The 17,021-nt window shown below is 37.3% G+C and overlaps 1 non-coding gene across 1 annotated transcript; it reads left to right on the top strand.

Moving 5' to 3' along the window:
* Positions 1-5,633: 5,633 nt before the first annotated feature.
* Positions 5,634-5,775, top strand: LOC115063204. The gene has a single exon (XR_003843090.1). It is a non-coding gene; the product is annotated as a small nucleolar RNA SNORA48 (small nucleolar RNA).
* The last annotated feature ends 11,246 nt before the right edge of the window (positions 5,776-17,021 follow it).

Below are 17,021 nucleotides of genomic sequence, written 5' to 3'. Positions count from 1 at the left end.
CTCTCTCACCTGCTCTGGCACACAGAGCCCTCACAGATGGCCACATTTCCTCTGGCGAGGAAGGCGCTCAAATTTCTGGAGCTCGAAACAGGGTCTGTCCCAGAAGTTAGGTTGCTTCTTTCTGTCCCAAAGCTGTGTAGCTTCTGTGGTCCACACTCTCGCCAGTGCAGACTGGAGCCTAGGCGAACTGGAGCAAAGGTGGCTCTCCTGCCAGCTCAGGCCTTGAGACCCCTCCCGGGTGGACACCCCTCCTTGGGTGGGAAAGGTCCTGGATGACTGGAGCCAGAAATGGGATCTTTCCCAGAAACTGTGTCGCTTCTGCAGGTCGCCCTCTCCCTGGCCAAGAACTGTACCAAAGATGACTCTCTTACCAGCTCTACTCTGGCGGGAAAGGTGCTGGATGTCTGGAGCCAGAAATGGAGTCTTACCCAGCAGCTGTGTCACTTCTGCAGGCTGCCCTCTCCCTGGCAGGGCACCGGAGCAAAGATGGCTTGCCTACTGGTTCAGGCATTGAGACCCCTCCCGGGCGGACACCCCTCCTCGGATGGGAAAGGTGCTGGATGAGTGGAGCCAGAATCGGAGTCTGTCCCTGCAGCTGTGTCACTTCTGCAGGCAGTCGGAATGTATAATATTTTATTTGATTCTGATTTTAGCATGTTAATTTAGAAATGTTTGCAGTCTTGGGTGAGAGAGAACTATAGATAGAGCCAGAACTCTCAGTTATAACTGGTTTCCAAGATTCAGGTTCTCTTATTTTCATCCCATCTCACTGAAAAGAGAACTAAAACATGCCTCCAAGTTAGCATTGACCTGATACTGAATAGCTGTCAGCAACAATCTGGCAAGGTTATAGTGGAACAAAAGTAGGGATATTGTTAAAAGCCTCCTACGCTAATGCCTGACATTAGAGAACTAAGTTTTCCTTAATACGTCTTTACATTGTCTAACAGGTCTGATGCAGATTTAAGAAATATATTCATGTTCTGTTTTTCATTTAAAGTTGATATTGAAATTATCTTCCAAATTCATCCTTCTTTATTTTTCTAAAATATTTGGAAGCCCTGTGAGACGATTTATGTTTATGTTTTTAAAAAGTCCAAACATGATCATAAAACTCACACTCTGATTGATACAATTTTGGAAAGATAAGTGATGTGCCCAGGAGTCAAATACTTTCCCCATGTAGGTGGAGAGGTACCTAATATACATGGAGTCATTTAGTTCCTTTGGATTTCTAGAACATGAAAAGTTTCATAATTACCTTAGTCCAAGGAATTTATGCTTAAGAACTAGTTTCAGTGCATTTCTGTTCTAGATAAATGTAATTCTATTTGTATCCTGTATATAAAAGTAAGTGCTTTCAGCAGTGACAGCAAGGAATTAGGAAAATCTGTGAATACTGGATTGTTAAGGCCAAATGTTGATTGATCACTCTCATCTAGTTCTCTTCTCTTATCATTTACTACAGAAAAATGTTTTCTTACATTTAAAATATTCTATATTTGTTTATTAGCTTAATATATTTTTCATCTTTTAGTCTTTTAGTTAGAAACCAAAAAGGGATCTTACAAAAATTGTTCTCCATTTATTTTAACAACCATTATAGTACTTAGTCAGTAAATACTTGAAGACCGAATTGCCAGTGAACTGCTCTATGGAAAATGTTCCCTTAGGAGTTGCCTGTTTAAGAATCTTTGGAATGTGTTATATGTTCAAATCAATATTTACCTAAAATGCCTGAATAGTAATCCATGAACAATCTAGTCCATGTAAGATTGGGGTGACTAGTCTGCTTGTTGATTCTAAAGAAGAGAATATATATCTCTAAAAAGCAATGTTATCAGCTGAGACTTTTCACATTTTTAAACAGTTAACATCATATATAATATTGAAGAAATATATGCTTTTCATCTGAAGTCAAAGGTTATTGACATTAATTTCTATCTCTCTCTTTTCATGATTCCTAAATTATTTTTCTTTTTCTAATTTTTTTTACTTAATTTACATCCTGCTCACTGTCCCTGTCTCAGTCTCCCCTCCCACAATCTTTCCCCCTTCCCTCCTTGACTTCTCCTCTGAGCAGATACCCTCCCAACCCCAGTATCTCTCCACCCTGGCACTTCAAGTTTTTTGTGAGGCTAGGCACTTTTTCTCCCATTGAGGCCAGACAAGGCAGCCCAGCCAGAGGAACATATCCCATGTATAGGTGACTGCTTTTGGAATAACCCCCATTCCAGTTGTTCCAGACCCACATGAAGACCAAATTTCATGTGATCTTGCCCGTTTAATAACAGGCTGAAATTGAGACCCGTCCCATGGGCAAGCACCAGTCCCTAACACTATTAATAATACTCTTGTTATGCTTGCAGACAGGAGCATGTTGTTCTCTGAGAGGCTCCACCCAGAATCTGACTCAGACAGATATAGACACCCACAGTCAAACAGTGAATGGAGCTTGGGGGACTCTTATGGAAGAATAAGAGGAAGGATTGTGGGCCCACCCCAAAGGGGATAGGAACCTCACATGAAGACCAACAGGGTAAACTAACCTGGACCTCTTTGGCTCTCAGAGTCTGAACCACCAACCAGAAACTCTTTTTTAATATCACTTTAGAGAGTCACACCCAAAGGGAATTTAATTTATTCAGGTCTCTATCTTATCTTTGAGCCCACCTATATGCTCCAATTTTGCATATGTTTAATTCAAAAAGTATGACTCTGAATACTTTTACAGGATAAAGGGGTTTGAACAGAGAGCTTAGTCATGTATTCATTTAATGACTCACCAGTATTATTAACTGGACTTATCTATTAAATGTTTTTCCTGTCTTGTTACCCGATGGCATGTCTAAATTCATTTCCCATAACTTTCTTAAAATTTTGGTTCATCAATAACTATAAAATAAAGATGAAACATTGAACTACTGAACATGTGTTATACATTTCCATTTCTTCAGACACATGTACTTTCCCTGTTCCTTTCTTTCTTGGTGTCCTTTGGAAATACCTTCTGGCCCTGCGGTCTCATTTGGCTAAATCAACAGATTGGAGAGAACTTCAAAGTGAGGTTAGGACATTTATTTTGGGGTTCCTCCCTGCACAGGTTGCTACATATTTGTTGTATTCTTGTAGTCTATTGGAACTCTCATGGAGTCTTCCTCTCCAAGGCTTACAGTAAGTAACCAACTCCAGACTACTGTTGATTGTTTGAAATCCATCTTCACGTATTTGTAAGTGGCTCATTTATTAACTATTCCCCAAATAGCATAGTATAATCTGTTATTAGTTAGCTGAACAGGGTTTGACTACCAAAGTGTCTATGGTTCTTAGAAATGCATTGTGTTCATGCATTTCTGTCTATTCTGCCTGGAATATTCTTACATTTCTAATTTTTCACATAGACTTCTCCAAGTACAAGATAGGTTTAGGTTACAAAGTTTCTTGGTGCTTTTGCTTCAGGTGGGTCAGGGAGAATGATTAGTGGTCTGCTTTTAATAATATGCTTATTTCCCATATTGTCTGCCTTCTTGTATTTCACCACTGCTAGATGGTGACTGGCTTAAGAATAGGAAGAGTGTATTATTCATTTCTCCAAGCCCAGAGCAGAATATCACAAATAGCATCCTGTCTGTGAAATACAAGAATACTGAAAACTGAATATGTATTGACAGAAGGAAAAAAAAGAAAGAAAAGAAAAGCAGAATAATAAAAACTGAAAAAACAATGGAAGTCTTTTATAAAGTACATTTTCCATATTATATTTGTTTCCACTTGTGCGTACCCATTCTTTCTGGGCAGAGATGACCTATACTCTCTACGTTAGCTATCCCTTTATGACCATTGTGACTCTTCTGCTTGAGCTTTGCTGCTTTGATCAGCAAACAGTAAAACAAGACATTTAAATCAAAATTTGACCTTCCATAAAAATAGGCCTTTCATTACATAGATACATTCAACTCCTGCCTACTATTAAAGATATCTATTTAACTCAGGAACTTGAGAGCTAAACTCAAGTATTAAGGTTTCATCAAATGAACCATCATGCTGGCTCAAGTCAATAGTTCACTTATTATTTAAAGGCTACATGACCCTCCTCTAACTGATGGCTCCCGAGGGATTATTATAAACTAAAAGTCAATGTCCAGTAATCCCCCTAAAGATTTTTTTCACTGTTACGTATCTAGTGGAAAGTCATCCATTAAATAGCCTTGCTTCCTTTAAAGAACAGATTTTAAGAATAATTCAAATAAGCATTTGTGCTATCATTTCTATGGCCAAATTGTGAATTCATTAAAGCTATTATTCAAAATCAAGGGTAGAGGGGTCCTATTTCCTGCATGTTATAGGACTCATTCTGACCACAGTGACTCTATCACTGGAGTTTTAGTGATTTGAGAAAAAAAGACAAAATGAACAAAACAATAAAATATGTTTCAATGAATATTTTTACAGCTAAAAGAAATTGAATGGATATCTCAGAAAACTCTTTCTTTCAAATTCACCCAATGTGGGATATATACATTTTTAACTTCATTTTGCCTTAGAATAAGTTACGAAGTAGGAACTCTGGCCAAGGAGAAGCCTTAGTTCATTGCTTCTAAGTTTTCTATACTCAGTGTACATGCCACATCATCATTATCATATTAAATGGAACTGCCTTACCATACAGGTCCCAATGAAGCCTTCAAGAACATGATTTCTCAGTTTCTGGCTGCAGCAGCCTCCACCATGTTCAAACTTATCTCTTCAGCATGAGACCATCCTGCAGGCATGGAAAGCCATGTCCCATTCATGTTACCATTCTTTTCCCTTTTCCTGTGCTCAGGCTCCATTCTCTTACACAAAATAATGCATGCCTCACATATTCAGTTCTTCATCACGCATATTTTGGCAGGTCTGAAGATCATTTCCATTGACATGATCTTCCCACATGATTCCATGGTGCTGCCATCATGTAATCTTTATGAATTTGAAGGCTGATATAAAAGGACAAAATGTAATGTTACTGTGAAATAAAACTCTTTAATGGTCATACAGAGAGGGATTTGGAAAGACATGGGATAAGTTGGAGCAGGGAGAAGGGAGAATATTGGTGAAAACATTACTGATGTATAAAGTTAAAAATAAAATAAAACACTTCAGCTTAGTTGTTTTTAAGGCAATTGTTGCAGCAACAGATATATCAGGTGGGTAAGGAGAAAATTTTTCCTCTATTTTTGTTGTGATCACAGCATCCATCGCACTGTATAGATAGGCAATTTTAAGACTCAGAAAAAAATAGAAATCAGTTGAAATGTATGGCACCACAATCAAAGTATCCCCTTTTCAAAATTTAAAAAGCAAATATAGATTAGAAACCTTTTCATGGCTATAAATGTGAATGGCTTCAAATGTGAAAATTAATAAACAATATTGGCTTTAATAGCTGAAGTAGACTAAACCCTCTCCATGCCTTTCCAGAGTACTCATCCTAATCTCTATAACCTGTGAGCACTTTACCTTATGTGACAGAGGGAGCTTTGATGTTGTGGTTAAGGACCTTAAATTGAATAAGATATTCAGGATTTTATTGTCCTGAATTATTTGTGTGGACCTGAGATAATCACCAATGTAATTATAAAAGGTAGGAAGACTGCCTGAGAATGGGCAAAGAGACACCTTGTTGTTGGTGTTGTTCTTATATGAGTCGGAGGCAGAGGAGATGACAGTCCTTTGTTCATCCTAGCTTCATGCCTGTCCTGGTGTCCAAAGCTGTATTATGCCTAGGACTCATACAAATCAAATCAAATCACGTCAAATCAAGACAGCATAGCGCAAGAGGAGGAAGAAAGACAGAGTTTTGCAATGCCATGCACAGTGCTAGTAGAGAAAGATGCCCAAAGACCTGCCTTCTACCACACTGCATAGGTGGGCCATAAACAAACAGAACCCTGCCTACAGAACCGTGCAGAACAGTGAGGGAGAAGGAAGACAGACACAGACTTTCAGACCAGCATACCACCCACAGACCTGCTCACCTGCACGTATACACTGATTTGCCATCACATCTGTCACTCAAAGGCACCCCCCCCCCAGCATATGCAGTGGGATCCACCATAATGTTCAGGCAAGATGTTAGAGAAAGTTGTGGAAAGCAGCTTGAGCATTATGAAGAGAGATGGAACTAGAGACTCAAGAGTGGAGAGGAGTAGCCTGTTGTCAATGGCCCGCACCACCACCAGGGTCCATACCTGGCTGCTACTAAGGGCCATGTCTGGGTCCATGGCTATGCAGTGGCAGGGGTTTGTGTTGATGTCTGAGGTTCATATCACCACTAGAGAACATGGGAGAGTTCCTTGTCAGGGCAGTTGTTGGGGACTACTCGGATGTTCAGGGTCTGTACAGATCTGGTCCTACCTCTCACTGGCTATGCTGCTTTGGAAAACTGGCTCCACCTCTCAGCAGTGATAACAGTAGGCCCCGTGCTTTTCCCAGACAGCACTGTAGAGCTGGCTCTGGAGGCAGGGGTACAAGTGAGCATGTCTCAAGGGCATGAGAGCAGGAGATCTGACCCTGCCTCTTGCTGATTGTAGCCTTGGTGGTCTGCCCAGAGCAGTGCTGGAGAGCTCACCTTGGTAGTGCAGGTAAGGGAAAGCTGACCAGTTAAGCTACCACCCAGGCTCAGATGCACGGCTCTGAGTTGGCTCACCCCCAAATCTATACCATCTGCAGTCGGCTGGGACATGTGGAAGGGTCAGTCCTGTTGATCCAAAGCTGATACAAGGCAACAAGATAACCAGGAGGAATCCTGTCGGGGATCTAATATTGATAGCATCACCAAAACCAGAGACCTCGAACCAGACCAAGGACTCATTGAAATGAACATTTGCAAGTGAAGATGTTTGGACAGACAGATATACTGTGGGGCACACTGTAACATACTACAGCTTCCACGATGAGATGTTTTCTTTGCTTGTGTATGTGTGTGTTTATTTTTTGTGGGAGGATGTTGTAACAGTAAAGAGTGTGTATGAGGGGACAGGGAGATGAGTGGAACTGAAATGCATGAGGTGAAACTCAGTAAGAATCAATATAAAATTTGAAAAGAAAACATGAAAGGGGAAATAGTTTAGTAGAACATGAGAGATATATGTGCAGATATAATTGTCTTCTGCATTCCTCTGTTCTGAACATGATGCAAATGCCACATTTGGGTTATGGATTATTGTTAAGCTAAACCTAAAAGAGATGCTGAACTTGGAAACCTGTTGATAAGAAGTGAAAAAATACAAGTAATATAACCTGGAATATGACCCACAGCAGTGGGCTGACATTGTTTTCATATTTTAAAACAAAAATATTGTTTCACATTTAAGGAGATTTATGATAAAGGTATTATATCTAGTAAAGTTGAGCTTCATATTCTTAATTGGCCTATAAGTAAAAATGGTATTTTCTGCATTAATGTAGTTTGATCAGATTTGAAGGAAAATAAATGCTTTCTCTCTCACATTAAATAAAAAAAGAAAGGGAAGAGATAATACTAAGTATGAGGAAAAAGTGATGATAGAATGAAGATGCTGAGATCTAGATTGCCTCTAGAAGGTGGGAAAGACACTGAAACAGGACTTTCCCACAGGAATCCATGTCTGTTAATGCCTTGATTTCAAATCCATGACAGTTGTGGAAGCTTCTGAAACCCCAAACCATAATATAAGAAGCTTAAGTTTCCTTGAACTACTATGTGATGAATTGTTCCAACAGCAATAGGTAGCCTGTACTTTCCAATGAAACTTGATGCTGAATTGAAATGAACTTTCTCTATGCATATTCACTGTGTACTTATCACAACAATTCCAATGCAAATACCACCTGTGTTCAGAGTCTTCCTTATGCCCACCTACCTTTCCTAGTTCTTCACTTGGTTAATACTTTACTGAGAAGTATGGCTCTGAGGGTTTCCTTATGCCCTATCATTATTTGCATGAGTTTTATCATTTCAATCAGAACAATAATTTTCTGAAACTGGAGGTTACAGTTTCTATATTTTGTCTTACATATATCCTCATTCTTCAGTACAAGCATCGTGCTCATATAAAGTTCCTGATAAATATCTGAGAGAATGTTTGCTGAGAAGTAAAATTAACCAGCAACATAATGAAAATAGGCATCCTGAATTAAGTTGTGTAGTTTCTTACATCTCAATTATAGAGATTGAATTTGCATCTTGATTATTTCGTATAGACATATTTGAATTCCTGCTTAGAGTTGTTTGGCATTTCACAAGAGGCTTCATCTTGTTTGATACATAGTGTTCTTGAGTGCTCCGGGAACGTTACTTTAGTGTGTTAGAATGGTAGGGAAACCTTTTTCAGCTCTATTTGAGTGCAGCTTTTTGGATCTTCTCCTGGGAAACCCTGTTATGTACTATGATGAAGTAGTTTACCAAGAGGGATGTGGAAATAAACTAATGAATATTCACAAAGTACTTAGAATATATGAGGCAAAGCATTAAAAACATTTCTTTTTAGATTACTTAATGCATAGGTATGTTAAGCACAGAGTTCCCTTAAGGAGCTTCAGTCCAAGAAGACAAAGTTTAGTTAATATTAATATTTGCTTCCTGACTGCTATACTTCTGTGCAATAAGATCACTTAAAAACTGGACATGTCTTATTTTCTGTGGTTACATACAGTTTGATATTTTATGCTTCCAAAAATTCCTACCCTAAGTATAGCTAGCATGATGAGTACTCAAAAATTTCAATTAAAAACCTGTTACTTAAATTACATGAAGAATATAGATAATACAAATTATATAAACAATATATATATTGCATAATTATAGTCTATTTATTTTATACTATAGAATAAAATATTTACTTGCTTAAGTTGCCGCTAATTTTGTCATGTTTTGTCATGGGTTGTTTGTGGACTTTAAGTGGGACAAAGGGTATAGCATTTGACTTCTAAGTTCTATCCCACAGTAGAGTTATACTTAAAGAAGCTGAGAATGAATTTATTAGAGTTCTAGATGCTTCCTTCTATTTGTTTTTGTTTTCTAGGCCTTTGGCTGAGATCATGAACATCTTTGATTTTATACTAATCATCTTATTTGAAACTTTAGCCACAATAGTACAAGACAAGATTAATAATTCACAGAGCACTCTATTGCCTGAAGTTGGTGCCTGTCAAATCAAAGACAACTGGTTACTGAGTTTGGTGTATCAGTGAGATATTTGTTATTTAACATTGATTGAATAGTTAGTTTTAAGTGATGTTCCCTCTTCAGTGGACAAAAATAAAAATAAATTGTTAATATTACTAAAATTTGTGATTTAGGTAATGATACTTATCATGGTTTACTTAAGTTTTTTGTAAACTGGTACACAAAAGGCTTCATGATATGTATCATGAATAATGCAAGGATAATAGGGTCTTATCTTCAAGAAACATTTTACTAGATCCAGATAAAAATGATAAGACAAAAGCCTTATGCTTAGGATCAAATAAAAAACAATCTTCCCCTTTATCATAAGCTCTAAAATGTGTGCAGCTATCTGTCTGATATTTGGATTTAAATCTCCACACATTTTTAAAAATTCATTTTTAGTATTATATTTTTATTTCTTAGGTCATCTTGATTTGGATATTATTGATATAGAAATTGTTAATTTAGCTTTATAGGACATAGGACAATGGTAAATGTGCCTGTGAGAGCAACTGAGGAATCAACTGAGGACATTTAGGCTAAATAAATGATGTTGAATGGCCAGGTATGATCTATGCATAAGCCATCCTTTCCAACTTATCTGAACAGTCTGAATGATATGTTGTTTTATATTACAGCCTTTCCCACTTATGTTGCTGTTAGATTTTTAGTTGTAGTTTCTTTCTTTCTTTTTTTCCTTTTTTCTTTTTTTGGTTTTTCGAGACAGGGTTTCTCTGTATAGCCCTGACTGTCCTGGAACTTACTTTGCAGTCCAGGTTGGCCTTGAACTCAGAAATCTACCCGCCTTTGCCTCCCACATGCTGGGATTAAAGGTGTGCACCACTACGCCCGGCTAGTTGTAGTTTCTTGTCAATAATAAATTAAATCTTGTAAAATAATATTCTTATCAAAACTAAATATTGCAGAATTAAAAATAACAGTTAGTAACCATTTATTTTTCTTAGATAGGTATTTATCCATGCCTTGTATATATTTGTCTCAAGCAGCTAAAACTCAGGTTTATAGTGAGTAATGTTGGTAATGCTCATTCCTTGGAAGAGTCTTTATATTTTAGTGTGAAACAAAAATTTTAAATTTTGATTTACAAAAAATACACAATATTAAAAATTATGTTACTTTTTTTTAAGCAGCAGAAAGTAGTGGCCATGTTTTGCAAAAGAGTAATAATGGAGATTATGTTGCCACTTCAGATATAATTACCAAGAAATCCTGTTCTGGTAGAGTGATCATTCAATTGAGACCTTTGATAAGCAAGTCTGCTTATAAGAGTAGTTTGGCAAAGGATGTTCCAGGCAAAGAAAAACAGTGTAACATATATCAGATGGATTATCATGTCATATTTTAGGATCTGAAAGAAGACAACAGTGGCTGTGTGGAATGAAAAGGATGATATAATGGAAGACATGATACAAAAATCAGATGACATAAGAGTAGTAAAAAGATACAAGTGAATTTTGTCCTCAATATAGAGAGAAGGCACTGAAGCACTTTAAGTAGGATAGTGATATGCTTTATGCCTTAGAAACATTAGTCTGTTATATATGTAACATGATGAGATGGGAGAAAGGGAGGAGATTAAAACTGTGGTCAAGTATTAATGATGGAAATATGAGATAGATGAATGGCCAGAAAAAAATTCTGAGAAGTTATAATGATATTTTTGTGAGAAAAGTAGATATCGTTTTCTCCCCTCAGTAACTAAGATGCAGAACTTGTGTGGACAGAAGGTCAGCTTCCTTCACCATGATGTTTGAATTCTGCCTTTTACTCAGTACTGGGACTACAGTAAGTAAGATCCTAGAATGTTCAATCCAGTGTCGATTAAGTTGCTAGTTGGATGTAGTAATACTGACTAGTATAGCCTTATAATCTACTAATATATGATGACTTTGAACTTATTTACTAAGTACATTATGGTAAATAAAGGTACAGATTATTTATTAATTTGAATGTGAACTTATTCACATTCAGATTTTAAAAATATATTAATAAAACTATGATTTACTATTTATTAATGTTTTTATTGGATATTTTATGTATTTACATTTCAAATATTAACCTCTTTTCCAGTTTCCCCTCTGGAACCCTCCTATTCTTCCCACCCCCACTTCTATGAAGGTGCTCCCCCATCTACCCACCCACTCCTGCTTCCTGGCCCTGGCATTCCCCTGTACTAGGGCATAGAACCTTCATAGGACCAAGGGCCTCTCCTCTCATTGATGACCGACTAGGCCATCCTCTGCTACATATGCAGCTGGAGCCATGGGTATCCCCTGTGTACTCTTTGGTTGGTGTTTTAGTCCCAGGGAATTCTAGGGTTACTGGTTAGTTCATATTGTTGTTCTTCCTATGGAGTTGCAAACCCCTTCAGCTCCTTCACTCCTTTCTCTAACTCCTTCATTGGGGACCCTGTGTTCCGTCCAATGGATGACTGTGAGCATCCGCTCTGTATTTGTCAGGCTCTGGCAGAGACTCTCAGGAGACAGCTTTAACCCGCTCCTGTTACCAAGCACTTCTTGGCATCCGCAATAGTGTCTGGGTTTGGTGTCTGTATATGGGATGGATCCCCTTATTAATGTTTTTAGGTTTAATCTATTATAGTAGCATATAAGTATTCAGATTATATTAAATACCATTCAAAGAATCAAGAATGTATGAGACAGTATTCTGGTATGGAACACAACAAACATTAAACATTGACACATAGCATTTATTACTTACATAATGTGTAAAACAACAGTATATTAATTCTTTGTAAATTTGAAAGTTGATTAGACTCAGCTAATAAGCTCTTATTCAGGATTCTGACTATATCACAATATAGTCTTAACTAGCTAGATATCACCATTTTATCTTTCTTTGCAATGCTGGGCAGAGACAAACACCTGCTGATTTGAGCAACTGAATGCTCCAGCATCTGTATCTTGGTGTAGCCTTCACATATGGTCATTCTACACGTAAATATAAGCATAAATGGTTTTATTATTAGAGCAAGACTCATAGAATGAGGAACCAATGGATCAGCAGCAGAAACTCTCACTCAGAAGTCACATCTATATTATGTTTGCTGAAGCAGTCACAATATGCCTTGCCCCTACCCAGGCTTAAGAGTACGATATTAGACTTTAACTCTTAATGGGAAGAATAACTAAGCATTTATAAATGCTAATTTATTATCACCAAAGATATAATGTTAAAACTACCTATGTAACTAATTATATCTTAGCTGGATAATAGCAAAAGGTTGACAGCACTGCAGAGGATTATGTGTATTTTATAAATATATATCTGTAATTGGAAACACTTTCATTTTAGGAGATACACATTATACATTCCCAGCACCATTTTTGTGTTAATGTCTTCATCTGAATTTGTAGTTCCATAGGAAAGCCGATGATTATCTAGCTACCCAGATAACCAAAATGACTGGGATAGTTACTTGTGTAATCACCTGAGAACAAAGCATTAATTCAATTCAGTAAGTTAATAGAGGATATTTGGCTTAAGATTTTTTCTCATAATCTATTAGTCTAGTCAATATCAGTAAACATAATAGCAGCTCGCATTTTCTTATTTATTTAAAGTAATGGAAGCATTATTTTTCTGGATAATTTTTTTTACTAGCAAATACATATAATTACTTTAAGAAAATAATTTTGTGAAGTGAGTTTTAATAAACAGAACCAAACGTTTCAGCCAGCTCCATAAAATGAGACAACGTTATTTAATCAACAGCTCTTCCTGTCCTGCCTATTAATTTATGGTTGAGAAAAGATAAATGAGTTTTTTCTTCTGAAGTTTCTAGAAAATAAATAAAAACATATTTAAAAATACCAACTAATCGGATCCCACCCACCCACCCAGAGCTCCCAGGGACTAAACCACCAACCAAAGAGTACCCATGGCTCCAACTGCATATGGAGCAGAGGATGGCTTTATCTGGCAACAATAGGAGGAGAAGCCTTTGGTCCTGTGAAGACTTGATGCCCCAGTGTAGGGGATTGGTAGAGGAGGAAGGCAGGAGTGAGTGAGTTGGTGGGAGAGCATCCTTATAGAGGCAAATGGGAGTGGCATGGTGGGGGGAATTGCGGATGGGAGACTGGGAAGGGGGACAACATTTGAAATGTAAATAAATAAAATAACCAATTAAAAATGCATCAAACCAAGTTGGGAACTATATTTATACTCTTTGAACTGAATATTGTTATTATTTCAAAACAAAATAAAGAAAATATGTATTTAGATTATTTTATAGTTTTTGTTGGGCTCATGGGAATCATCTGCTATGGTATCAATATCTTTAAAATTACATCCAAGGCTATATTTTAAAGGATGATTAAATGTTATTTTTTTGGAGGGGATGTGTTACTATGGAGGGATAAATCTGTTATTTGCCTATTAGAATAAAGTCTTATTGATTAAGCCCTAGTTAAAACATTCTTGGGAGTCAGAAGTTTTAAAAAAGGTATTTAGATATAACCAATGCACATCGACATTGTACACATGTGTAGAATTGTCATAATGTTTCTTACTAATATGTGCAATAAGTATGTATTAAGAATTATTAATAAAATTTATATTTTTGTGTGTATGGATACCTTGCCTTCTTATGTATGTACAACACATGCATGCCTCATATTTGTTGAAGTCAGAAGAGGTAGTCAGATCCCCCTGAAACTGGATTGTGCTCCTCTGCAAGAATAACAAATGCTCTTAAACACTGGCCATCTCCAGCCACCCCCCCCCCGCAAAAAAAAAATTCTAAATCTTAGACTACTCTGAAGGAAGTGATTGACGTATAGCATCTGGTCTGTTGTGATGTCTAAAATGTTCCTTTAAAAAGTTTTGTCAAGTTGACAAGTGGAGCTGCCCCCTCTAGCCCCCACATCATTTTTTTTTCCTTGAGCTGTGTGCATTGTTTTTGCACAGCAGTTTCCCTTATATTGAAACCTTCCCCACAGGAGGGAAAAGGAGACACCTCTTGAGACTCCTGAAATAAACAAAAGTTCACAAGCTGGGGAAAGTGGAAACTTGCAAAATTCTATAAGGGCCCTCCACAGCTTTCCAGTGAACAAACTGACCAGTCAATCTGCAGAGAAGATATTTCTTGGACTTGTCAAGTTTCCTGCAAACTACAAAGAGTTTCTGGGTTGCAAAGTTCCACTCACTTTGGGATGGATGTTTTGGTAATAAAGCTTTCTTTGAAACATCTCTGTTGTGTTGAAGTTACTCTTCAGCCCAAATCATGTTAGAAACCCCAGTTTTCATTCATTGGTTCACCAAAAATGCTATGTAGATTTATTTTAAGTGCTATGTAATTTTAAGCTTTGCTCCCTATTCCAGAAGAGTTAAGTAAGGCAAACGTGAATGCAATGTTGTCTATAAACACTTTATGGCAATCACTTTTAGTAAAACTAAAATTTTTAACTAAAAATAATTTGGAAAATACCACCTTAATTTTTCTGGAAAGAAAGTTCAGCAAGTAAAGAACTTCCTGTCCAAGCACGAGGACCTGAGTGTAGATGAAGCTAGCTAGCACACAAAAGGAGTGCAAGTACACTGATATTCTTGCTTGTTTTATGTCAACTTGACAGAAGTTAGAATCATTTGGGGAAAAGGAACCTTGACTGAGAAAACATTCCCACCATATTGGCCTGTGGGCAACCTGTGGTGCATTTTCTTGATTTCTGATTGATATGGAAAATACCATCCCATTTTGGGTAGTGCACCTCCTGGATAGTTAGTCTTGGGATTTATAAGAAAACAGTTTAAACAAACTACAGGGAACAAGCCAGGAAAGTAGCACCCCCCCCCCCCCGAGCATCTGTTTTAGCTCCTGCTTCTAGGTTCTTGCCTTGAGTTCCAACTTCTCTTCATGATGGACTGTGAATAGGATATAGAAATTTAAATAAACGTTTCCTCTGTGTTGTTGTTTTTGTTGTTGTTTTTTTTTGTTGTTCTTGGTGTTTATCATATCACTAAAAATCCTAAGACAGATTTTTGCAGTAGCCACATGAAATCCTGGTACAATGGCACTTGTCTGAAAGCACAGAGCTGGGGCTAGAGAGTGCCAGATACCAGGTTATCACTGGCCAGCCAAGTTAACTAAAACAATGAACCCCATATTCATTGAAAGACCCTCTCTCTAAAAATTAGGTGGAGAAGCAATGGAAGAGGAGGGCCCTTGCCAACCTTGGACTTCCACGGGACAGGCATGTGCAACCCTCCCTCATATAGGTGTGTACACATACAGAAGCACACAAAATAAATGAAACACATGATTTTGAGTGTCCAATGATTTGAACAGATGTGATATGGTGATAATATTGTGTGACAAACTCACTGATATAGAATTTGTTACAATTTCATTTTCTTATTCTTTTTCTCAAAATATAGAAGGGGAAGTTACCTCTTAGGAAAAGTAGACATTTTCACAGGATGGGCTCCTTAAGGATGGTTAAGAGATAGTAGAGAGTGTTAAAATCCATGGAGAATGCTTTATGTGTAGGTCAAATATATTTGCTACTTCCTTAGAATGCACACATACTGACAGTAAGAAGATGCTTCTAGGGGGTCACTGCAAATACAAAGTTACTAGCTCTTTCTTGCTGTTTTGAACCTTCCAAATGAAATTTTTGTGAACTAAGAAGGCAATTCATATTAACATATTAAATATAAGATGTGCTAGTACATAGGAAGTTGATTAATTATGCTGCATTTTGAGATCTGGAGAAAGCTATTTGTTATTTGGTATTCAGGCTAAAACAAATGAAAATGATGGCAGCTACTTTATCTTCTGCATATTTAATCTAATTCAAATTTTGGCCTCTTCGGAGATAATTTCCAGGTATATAACACAGCTTTAACCTTAAACACCAGGATAAACAATGTTGTAAATCAAAAGAATAGAAGCCACCAACAACACTAGCCATTTGTATAGCTATTTATATTACCTTTTACGAATATCAGCAAATATGAACTTTATCCTTTTTCAATTTTAGCCACAAAAGAAATCCAGCTATCTTTGAGACAGAGCTATTTCAATCAGCACTGAGACAGTTTCAGACTGAGGCATCTCAATAGAAGAACAAAAGTTACACAGTCACACATGAACATAGATTTGAACTTCTGCCCTTTTCTTTAGCCTGGAATCTAGAGTCAGGACATTGTATTTTTTCTTTTCTTGAGAAACTTCCAAGAGACTTTAAGCGACCCATAAAAATGGACTCCTTTCTACATCTTATTGAAGTCTGCTGGTACCATAGCCTCTGATGGGTTGAAGTTTCTCCAGTCCATGTATGCTGAGATGAGCATTATCATCTTGAACTTGGCTGGGTGTGGAGCTAATTTACATTGGTGTTAGGGGAAGTTGCAAAGCAGCTCCTTAGGGCCTTGCATGTAAGGGGGAAGTGAGCCTATCATTTCATTTTATTCCTGAGCTGTGATTTATTCAATATGTCTGGAGAGTTTTTAAAATGAACTGAAGGCTTCAATAAAGGCCTTGCCTTTAAGATATATAACCCGTGATTAAAAATAACCCCCAGCTCCAAGCATAGGAATGACCTTTGAAAAGGCAGTAATGGGATATTTTGGTTCCTTTTACCATGCTGAAATATTCTATTTAAGGCTGCAAACATAGGAAAGGAAAAATGGATGTCAATTAAGAAGACCTCAATCAGTACTGGGTGTGGTTCAGAGGTGTGAGTCATTATGTCTTTGAAATGAATATATACATGTACAGAACACCTGGATTATTTTAGTGAAGTAAAGAGATGTGGTTTGATGGTCATGCATGATAACATACTTACGC

This window comes from Mus pahari, chromosome X, assembly GCF_900095145.1.
Source record: "Mus pahari chromosome X, PAHARI_EIJ_v1.1, whole genome shotgun sequence".
In the NCBI taxonomy this organism is placed as follows: Eukaryota; Metazoa; Chordata; class Mammalia; order Rodentia; family Muridae; genus Mus; species Mus pahari.
Note: the sequence above shows the minus strand (reverse complement) of the source record. Positions and strands in the feature narration are given on the sequence as shown.